Raw genomic sequence first — 11,073 nt, forward strand, 5'->3', positions numbered from 1 at the left:
AAGCAAGTTCAAAAGAACTCAAGCAACTAATGTACCTGAAATCAATCTAGCATGATCAGTACACAACTCAAACAGTTAAACAGACAATTACAAGTTAACAGTTAACTGTACACAAGCAATGCATTAAGCAAAGCATAAGCCAATGCTTAACACAAATGAATTAGAAACCACCTACAAAACAAAATTAATGTTAATCAACATCATCCAAATGAGCAACTTAAACCAAATGCGTTAATTCCTCCATTCCATTTGCCTTTTGTCCTGAAACACAACTCAAACATGAGAAGCAAACCCCTAGGACAAAGCCTAGGGTCAAAGAGGAAGAAAAAGTTCAAAACAGAACATGAAATCTATTAAAAATCAAGTTCAATCAAATTAGAATCATGTCCAATTGGTCTCATGTTCATATCATCAACCATTATCATTTCATGAAGCAATAAGGGCAAAGCATGTCATCTAGAAGCTCATTGGACCAAACAGAATGAATCAATTCAAACTCAATCCAAAACAATTCAATAAATCTCCAGAAAATTCATGGCTAAACAGAATTCAATACACAATCATCACACCAAATTTCAGGCTAATTGGATAATGGGAAGCAAGTCAATTAAATTCATCAAGTTAAGGTATGCTCAAACAAGTCCAAACAAGGCACAATATCATGCATCAACTTCAAGCAAGCATAAAACAATGTAGGAACATGATAAATGCACCAAACCAAAACCATGGCAAACTTCAATGTGTCTATAATCACTCCACAAAATTTCAGGTCCATCCAATACATATCTAGAATTTCACAAGACATTTAAGAACATGACTCACAAAAAGTCCACATTTGGTAAAACAGAAAGGAAATTCTCAATCAAATAGGAAACACATCCAAAAATTCCACAAAAATTCACATGTGAACCTAACATCCAAGAGAGTCAACATGAAAAAATTCAGCTCATTTCAAGGTAATTTGGCATGGTAATGAAAATCCCTAAGTTGGACATGAAATGGTGTGACACAAATTGTCACACCTAGATTCAAATGATCATATCTCACAATCCAGAAACTCAAAAATCACAAACCACATGTCAAAATGCTCCTTAAGGTGTCTAGAATATTCATACAAAATTTCAAGAATTTCCAATTAAGCATCATCATTTTACAAGCCAAACACCAAGCAATGTGCAAGCAAACATATGTTCATACAAACCCTAGCCAAAACAGAAATCCACACATGCACAATTTTTGCAAAAATATCCATTAAATTGAAGAGACTACAAGGATCATGGCACAAAAAATTTCATTCAATTTGGACAATTATTTCATGAGTTATGAATTTTGGAAGCAAGGGAAAAAATAAAAAAATGAAATAAAGCCTGTGAAATATGTAGCATATGGTTGAAATAAATGGCAAAGCAAAAAAGAGGAAACGCTTGGGCGAAGGATCGAAGGGAGGTCCATTTTAAAAACGTGCGCGCTAACACTCCCAGCATGAACAGTAGCGAAAATATGGATCTAGCAACACTTTCTGGAAAATTTTCACACGTTCTTCATGTTCATCATATGTTCATAGGTCCAAGAACAAATGTTCACCAAATCACACAAACCTTATATCAATGGAAAGGTCTTTCAATGCACATTCACAATATCACATCCATTAATCATAATTCATCCTAATTTAAGAGAATCGAATCAAAACATATTTGAGCATAAAACTTCAAATCATCATAACTTCCTTGTTTCTCAACCAAATTTAGTGGTTCAAAGTGCAGAATGATCTACTAAGAAAGATCTACAAGAAGCATCAAACAATTTCAAGAATCATTAAGGTCGAAATCTGACCTTCAAGATGATGACAGTTGTGAATCGCGCGTTTTAGGCCTTGTAACATGAAAACAGAACTTCTATGATGATGTGGAAGATGAATGGAACAAGGTTTGTGTGTTGATTATGCACGATCTTGATGAAATCTCAACTTGCCATTATTGCACCTCACTTTAACAGTCCATGATTTGCTCGAATGTGGATGAATCCTTGCTTGCAAAAGCTTCTACATTGCTTGAAGGTGATGAATCAATGAAGATCTTGGCTTGGTTTGTGAAGAAATTGCAAAAAAGTAAAGATGAAAAGTTGAGAGAATTGTGCAATTTTGGATCTAGATCTGAGATGAATGAATGTTAATCTGATTTTCTGTTATGATTAGCAATATATAGCACAGCTTAATCCATTTTGTTAATCAAGTTTAGCCAAATATGAGTGATTAGTGAAAATGCACTTTTATGCTAAAATGGCCAATTAGCCAATTCACCCTCACTTATGCCAAACCAATGTAACAGTGGATTTTCTTTGTTGCAGCAAGTTTCAAATAACATTGGTGAGCTATTGCAAAAGGAATCATGTGAAAACAAGGCTTATTTCTCAAAATGCACTTTTTCCCTCCAAATTCAAAATTGGTTCACTTAAAAAATGGACTTTTTATGTGATGAGTTTTCATGAAATGTAATGATGGATTATGATAGTACATGTCAAATGGAGTTTGCTCAAAGAAACCTCACTCAATTTGGCCTTGTGAATCAAAAGTTATGCCACTTTGAAATTCAACTTTTTTGGACAATGATCAATCCATAACTTGCCAACCACACATGAGAAATTCATGTTCTTGGACTTTTTGGAAAGGTGAGAGCAAGATCTACAACTTTCATGTTGGACAAAATTTCATTTCAAGCATTTTTGGACATGTAATTTTGAGGAGAAAAACTTTCCATTTTTGGCAAATTTCAATTACAAGTCACTTTCTATTTTTGGAAAGTCTCCATCTGACTTTATTTTCTTCATTCTTGATGTTTGAAATGTCAAATGAAACTTGTTTAGACATGAATGAAGTGTCTCTAACTCTCTCCCACCTCCAAATCCCTCAATTCAGGCACAGTTGACCACAATTGACTTTTGTTGACTGATAGATGAATTGGCTGTGCATTGATCAACTTGAGCCTCAAACTTCTGATGAAATGGCTCAATGATGAAACCCTAGCTTCCATAAGCTCAATATAATGATATGATGATCCTCATATCCATTGAAAACCTCATCTCCTTCACAAGCCCTGATTGGCCCAATGCAACTGATTAGGGTTGACCAGAGGTCAAAACCCTAATCTCAAGGCATCTGATCAATCTCTTGGTGATGGCAAAACCATGATGATGATGATGTGCCATTTCAACCAAGAGGAAGCTCATCCCCTTGAGAAATCAAGAAACCCTAATTTGAATCACACACCCTCAGATGATTAATGATCCAGTCAATGAAACCCTCAGCTTGAATATCAACCTCCTATCTTCTGACCAAGACTTAGGAGGATAACTTGCACAATGTTGCCACATGATATGCAATATGCAATGACTAATGTCCTAAAGATGATATCCAATATGTTAAGCTAGTCCCAAGAGAGGAGGGCAAATTTTGAGGTGTTACACGGACCTACTAACGATTTATGCAATCCGACTTGTTCGCCTTTTTATACTCGACCTAGAAAAGCTTGGTCTTTGAGAATTCTAAGATGTATAATAATATAAACATAATTATTGAAAATCAAAATATAATCGAAATACAATGTATTAAAAAGTTATATCTCAAAAATGATTTTTATAAAATACTATTTGAAAAATAGTTTCAAAATTAAATAATTTAAAAATATTTAATATCTAATTTTTTTAAATAAAATAATTAAATATCTAAAATAATATTTTTAGAATAATTATTAAAAGTAATTTTTTATTAATTTTTTTATTTACAATTTTTTTAAAAAGTAAATAGTATAAAAATCATTTTTTAAAAGCAAAACAAAACAAAACAATCTGACCTTTAATTTCTCTTTTTCAAACTCTAAAGATTCAAAATCCTCTCCGATTAAAGAATATAGTATAATTTTATAGATAGATCATCATGAGATGAAGACCCATACACTTAACTTCAGCCGCTACTTGGAATAAAGTTTCAAACCCAAAAACACAGCTCTCAAAACCTCACCATGCCAATTCACTCATCCAATCACTCCCTTACTTCATACACCACCGTCGTCGTCGTCCTCCTCCTCTTCCTCCAAACTTCAACTCCGATAATCAAAGCCCTCGCCGAAAACTCCCACGTCACCAATTTCCAATCACCAAACCTCTATCCAGAATCCCTAGCGTGAGACCCTTCAAAACAACACTTCCTCGTCGGATCCCTCCGTCACCGCACCATCTCATCAATCTCCGACGCTGGCATAATCGAAACCCTAATCTCTGATACCTCTCTCCCCGAAAACGTCACCGTTGTAGGTATAACAGTCGATTCACGCAACAACCGCGTCCTCGCTGTAATCCACGCCATCAAACCTCTTCCTCCTTTCAACGCTCTCGCCGCCTACGACCTAAAATCCGGCAACCGCCTCTTCCTCTCCCCTCTCCCCACCGATGAAGAAGCCCTCGCAAACAATGTCGCTGTTGATTACAACGGCAACGCTTACGTCACGAACTCCATCGGCAACTACATCTGGAAAGTCAACGTGAAAGGAGAAGCTTCAATCTTCTCAAAATCGCCGAGGTTCACCGAACATCCGGTGGACCGCGACACACCGTATAGTTACATCGGGCTCAACGGTATTGCTTACGTCAGCAGCGGGGATTATCTCTTGGTGGTTCAATCCAATACAGGTAAGGTTTTCAAGGTTGATGCGGACGACGGTACAGCCAGGCACGTACTTCTCAACGAGGATCTCACGCGTCCTGATGGCGTCGTTTTTAGAAGTGACGGTGTCGTTTTGGTGGTTTCACCGCAAGCGAATAAGTTGTGGCTTCTGAAGAGTAATAATGGATGGGGGGAGGGTGTGGTTTATGACAAAATTGACCTTGAGAGTGAAGGGTACCCTACTTCGGTTGTTTCGAGAGGGAGGGATAAGATGTATGTGTTGTATGGGTAATTTTTGGAGGGTCTTTTGGGGAATTCAGAGAGGGAGGGTTTTAGAATTGAGGAGATTATGTCACCAATGGAGAGTGAGGGAGATAATGTTTGGCTTTATGTGATGATTGGATTTGGCATGGTGTATTTTGTGTATTGGAGGTTTCAGATGGGTCAGCTTGTGAAGCATATGAACAAAAAGATCAATTGATTATTTCTAAGTTTATAGTTTCTATTTCATGGTTATAACTTTTTTTGTTTTGTTTTGTTGTTATTGTTAGGTTCATAGAATCATAGGAGTGACAATTGTATCATTTTGATGTTTTATAGAAAACTCTTATTAAGAGCTTAAGGTGGTTTATAAATTCTAATGCTCTTTATGAACGGGACAAAGGATGATTTGCAGCAGTATAGTGAGATATCTTAATGTAATTTAAGAAACATAGGGATAAAAAGAGTAAGAATTGAGAAGAATAAATGAGACATGTTATAGTATGGTGTTCTATTCCCCTGTTTTGATATGTAATACTCATGTTTTTTTATTGTTTTTTGTGCTATAGTGGGATGGAGTCTATGATAAATGAGAATTTATAAATTCTGCAATATGGGGTTTTCATCTCAAGGCTCTAAGAAACTACATTGATGAGGTGATAAGCAAAGATCTGATTGTCTCAAAGTGCAATTTTGCCATTCTGATGGTGACCTTTTTAAACTTCTCTCTGTGTACAAAGAATGGGAGGCTCTGCCTCAAGAGAGGAGGAATAAGTGGTGTTGGGAAAATAGCATCAATGCTAAATCTATGAGGAGATGCCAAGACACAGTTTTCGAGTTAGAATCTTTTCTAGAGCGTGAACATGGCTTTGTTGTTCCAAGTTACTGGCGTTGGGATCCTCATACATCTTTTGTTCATGATAAGAATATGAAAAAGGTTATACTAGCCTCACTTTCTGAAAATGTAGCCATGTTTTCTGGACGCAATCAACTTGGTTATGAAATTGCGCAAACTGGACAACATGTTCAACTGCATCCATCTTCTTCCTTGCTCGTGTTTGCTCAGAAGCCTAGTTGGGTGGTTTTCGGTGACCTTCTCTCAGTGTCTAATGAATATCTGGTATGTGTTAGTGCTGTTGAGTTTCAATCATTATATGACCTTCAACCCCCTCCCTCGTTTGATGTATCCAAGATGGAAGAACGGAAGTTGCAAACTAAGACATTGACTGGTTTTGGCACTATTCTTCTCAAAAGATTTTGTGTGAAATCCAACAGTAATTTGCTTGGTCATGTTTCACGTATTAGGAAAGCTTGTTTGGATGAAAGAATCTTTGTTGAAGTGAAAGTTGACGAGAATCTCATCCAGTTATGTGCCGCTTCACACGATATGAATACAGCTACTATGTTGGTGAGTGATGTTTTAGAATACGAGAAAAAGAGGTTACGCACAGAATGTATGGAAAAATGTTTGTATCACGGGTCTGGTTCTGCATCACCTATGGCTTTGTTTGGGTCTGGTGCTGAGATAAAGCATCTGGAACTCGAGAAGCATTCCCTGAGTGTTGATGTGTATCACTCAAACATAAATGCAATTGATGACAAGGAGCTCCTGATGTTTTTTGAAAAGAATACCTCAGGTTCTATATGTGTTGTGTACAAGTTCCAAGGAATGGGGAAGGATCCTCCAGATAGAGAAAAGTGGGGCAAGATAACATATTTGTCCCCTGATGCTGCCAAAAGAGCCGTTGAGCTGGATGGAGACGAGTTTTGCGGCTCGAACTTGAAAATACTTCCTTCACAATCAGCTATGGGAGGGGATAAAACATTTTTATTTCCTGAAGTTAAAGCAAGAATTTTCTGGCCTCGCAGACTTAGCAGAGGATTTGGCATAGTTATATGTGATAAAAATGATGTCAATATAGAGTGGTATACACCATTATCACCATGAGACAACTTATGACACTTTGCATAACTTTCTATATAGTATTCTCATAGCGGGTCAATCCGGTATAAATATTACTCTTAATATTCATACCTATGTTTAAGACTTGATAACTTTTTATCCATGATCCATGAGATGTGATCACCGGTCTACAAACATAATAGTCTCAATGCTTTAATGTTATCCCATTTCACAATAAAGCTCGACTATGGATACTTTAAGAATAGTGTCCTTATGTTTAATGTGCTCTCATGATTAAGTCACACTTAATACATTAAACGGACTATCTATTCCAGGGACTTTATTAATCAACCATAATAAAGAAAATGCCTTTTATTATTAATAAATAATTCGATACAAGTACCAAAAGTATTGGCCTCTAGGGCTTACACCAACATCATGTTGCCCCCTGACACCCTTCCAGAGACCGTTTCCGACTTATTCATATACTAGAGTAGAGTCACTATGTGATCAGATCCGACTTGCTTACGTCTTGTAACAATGTTCTCCGAGAACCGACTGTCGCATCCGCGAAAAACAACCGGCGGGCTAAAACAAAACAACACAGAGCCGCCACCGTGCGTTATTTATCCCAAAGAGGGAAAGGAAACGCTCAGAGTAAACCTGGAAAAGCATGGTCTCGCGACCAAAGAGAAAGGGTACGGGAGTCGGTTATGCGAAGGGAAGGTATTAGCACCCCTACGCATTCGTAGTACTCTACGGGATCCACGCTCAAAAGATAGATTAAGGTTGCTAAAACAAACATCACACACACACACTGAAAACAACACAGGTGGAAAGAAGGGGAAGAGGGCTCGCTAGGACATCGCATCCTATGCTTACGTATCTCGTCTGGAACGAGAATCAGAGCTACCGTAGTTCGGCTCACGCACACCGAAACAAACACACGCACAGACACTGAGACATCAAACAAACACACAAACAGGCAAACATGGAACCCGAATGCCAATCGCTGGACTTACATCAGCTTCCGAACCCGAACAAACCCACACTGGAAACCAGATGCCACTTGATGGACTTATACCGGACTCCAAGCACACAACAAGAGGATACAGACTGCCAATGGCTGGGCTTACATCCGTCTCCTAAAACACACAAGAACAAACAAGCAACAAGCTACTAAGGAGTCGGGAACTCGAGCCTAGCAACTGTCAAGCATTCACACACAAAAAGGAAAAGGGTTTGAAAACAAAAAGGGTGAAAAACAAAAAGGGTGCCCGGAGAGATCTCGTGCGACCTCCTGCCTACGTACCTCATCTGGTATGAGGATCAGGGCAACGTAGTTCCCCTAAACAGGGGAGAAACTTTCTCCTAACCAGAGACTGGGAAATGACAAACTAAAAGGGAGACTGACTCGAGCCTAATAGTTATCATGTATTCCACAATGGTCCTAGGTTGAGTTTTCTATCTACTTGCACAACAGCAAGCTATCCTAACCAGGCAAAGCAAGCATGCAAGCATAATCAGAACAAAGCAAACATTCACAGTTAGCACACACTATATACAGACAAGGTGGGCTCAATCAAGGGTTAAGTTGCAAAAGCAACACAACTGTGTCAGGGTGATGTTAGCTCTTAACCTTAACATTAAGAGTTAGGGTGAAACAGATGAAATAGGAAGTGAGGGGTGTGCCTCACAGCTCTTATCCCTGGCCAGGGAGAGCTTCAGACAATGAAGTGTGGGTTCAGAAAGTGGGAACCCTTCTACACTTATGACACTGACTCAACTGTACAACTGTACAAGGATCTTGGGTTAATGTCCACAATGCATCAACACCAGTTGTGTGAGCAGAGGGACGACTCAACAGAATAGCAGGAGATGGATTGCACATCTCTTGTATCTGCCAATTGCCTTAATCAAGGTCTTTTCCTGCTTGGGGACAAAAATAAACAATCACAGGCATTGCCTCTTAAGGAGGACTTCAGACAGGTGCCTGGCCAAGTAACAGGCCAGGTCTTCCAGACTACATGGAGAAAAGAAATTCTACCTCAATTGGTTTATACAACCAAGCAACAGCACAAGCAAGTTCAAAAGAACTCAAGCAACTAATGTACCTGAAATCAATCTAGCATGATCAGTACACAACTCAAACAGTTAAACAGACAATTACAAGTTAACAGTTAACTGTACACAAGCAATGCATTAAGCAAAGCATAAGCCAATGCTTAACACAAATGAATTAGAAACCACCTACAAAACAAAATTAATGTTAATCAACATCATCCAAATGAGCAACTTAAACCAAATGCGTTAATTCCTCCATTCCATTTGCCTTTTGTCCTGAAACACAACTCAAACATGAGAAGCAAACCCCTAGGACAAAGCCTAGGGTCAAAGAGGAAGAAAAAGTTCAAAACAGAACATGAAATCTATTAAAAATCAAGTTCAATCAAATTAGAATCATGTCCAATTGGTCTCATGTTCATATCATCAACCATTATCATTTCATGAAGCAATTAGGGCAAAGCATGTCATCTAGAAGCTCATTGGACCAAACAGAATGAATCAATTCAAACTCAATCCAAAACAATTCAATAAATCTCCAGAAAATTCATGGCTAAACAGAATTCAATACACAATCATCACACCAAATTTCAGGCCAATTGGATAATGGGAAGCAAGTCAATTAAATTCATCAAGTTAAGGCATGCTCAAACAAGTCCAAACAAGGCACAATATCATGCATCAACTTCAAGCAAGCATAAAACAATGTAGGAACATGATAAATGCACCAAACCAAAACCATGGCAAACTTCAATGTGTCTATAATCACTCCACAAAATTTCAGGTCCATCCAATACATATCCAGAATTTCACAAGACATTTAAGAACATGACTCACAAAAAGTCCACATTTGGTCAAACAGAAAGGAAATTCTCAATCAAATAGGAAACACATCCAAAAATTCCACAAAAATTCACATGTGAACCTAACATCCAAGAGAGTCAACATGAAAAAATTCAGCTCATTTCAAGGTCATTTGGCATGGTAATGAAAATCCCTAAGTTGGACATGAAATGGTGTGACACAAATTGTCACACCTAGATTCAAATGATCATATCTCACAATCCAGAAACTCAAAAATCACAAACCACATATCAAAATGCTCCTTAAGGTGTCTAGAATATGCATACAAAATTTCAAGAATTTCCAATTAAGCATCATCATTTTACAAGCCAAACACCAAGCAATGTGCAAGCAAACATATGTTCATACAAACCCTAGCCAAAACAGAAATCCACACATGCACAATTTTTGCAAAAATATCCATTAAATTGAAGAGACTACAAGGATCATGGCACAAAAAATTTCATTCAATTTGGACAATTATTTCATGAGTTATGAATTTTGGAAGCAAGGGAAAAAATAAAAAAATGAAATAAAGCATGTGAAATATGTAGCATATGGTTGAAATAAATGGCAAAGCAAAAAAGAGGAAACGCTTGGGCGAAGGATCGAAGGGAGGTCCATTTTAAAAACGTGCGCGCTAACACTCCCAGCATGAACAGTAGCGAAAATATGGATCTAGCAACACTTTCTGGAAAATTTTCACACGTTCTTCATGTTCATCATATGTTCATAGGTCCAAGAACAAATGTTCACCAAATCACACAAACCTTATATCAATGGAAAGGTCTTTCAATGCACATTCACAATATCACATCCATTAATCCTAATTCATCCTAATTTAAGAGAATCGAATCAAAACATATTTGAGCACAAAACTTCAAATCATCATAACTTCCTTGTTTCTCAACCAAATTTAGTGGTTCAAAGTGCAGAATGATCTACTAAGAAAGATCTACAAGAAGCATCAAACAATTTCAAGAATCATTAAGGTCGAAATCTGACCTTCAAGATGATGACAGTTGTGAATCGCGCGTTTTAGGCCTTGTAACATGAAAACAGAACTTCTATGATGATGTGGAAGATGAATGGAACAAGGTTTGTGTGTTGATTATGCACGATCTTGATGAAATCTCAACTTGCCATTATTGCACCTCACTTTAACAGTCCATGATTTGCTCGAATGTGGATGAATCCTTGCTTGCAAAAGCTTCTACAATGCTTGAAGGTGATGAATCAATGAAGATCTTGGCTAGGTTTGTGAAGAAATTGCAAAAAAGTAAAGATGAAAAGTTGAGAGAATTGTGCAATTTTGGATCTAGATCTGAGATGAATGAATGTTAAT

General features: G+C 37.6%; 1 pseudogene; it reads left to right on the top strand.

Annotated features, from left to right (window-relative positions):
* The first annotated feature begins 4,308 nt into the window (after positions 1 to 4,308).
* On the top strand, positions 4,309 to 5,160 carry LOC127113348 (uncharacterized; annotated as a pseudogene).
* Positions 5,161 to 11,073: the final 5,913 nt, after the last annotated feature.

The sequence above is a fragment of the Lathyrus oleraceus genome, unplaced genomic scaffold, assembly GCF_024323335.1.
Source record: "Lathyrus oleraceus cultivar Zhongwan6 unplaced genomic scaffold, CAAS_Psat_ZW6_1.0 chrUn0273, whole genome shotgun sequence".
Classification (NCBI taxonomy): Eukaryota; Viridiplantae; Streptophyta; class Magnoliopsida; order Fabales; family Fabaceae; genus Lathyrus; species Lathyrus oleraceus.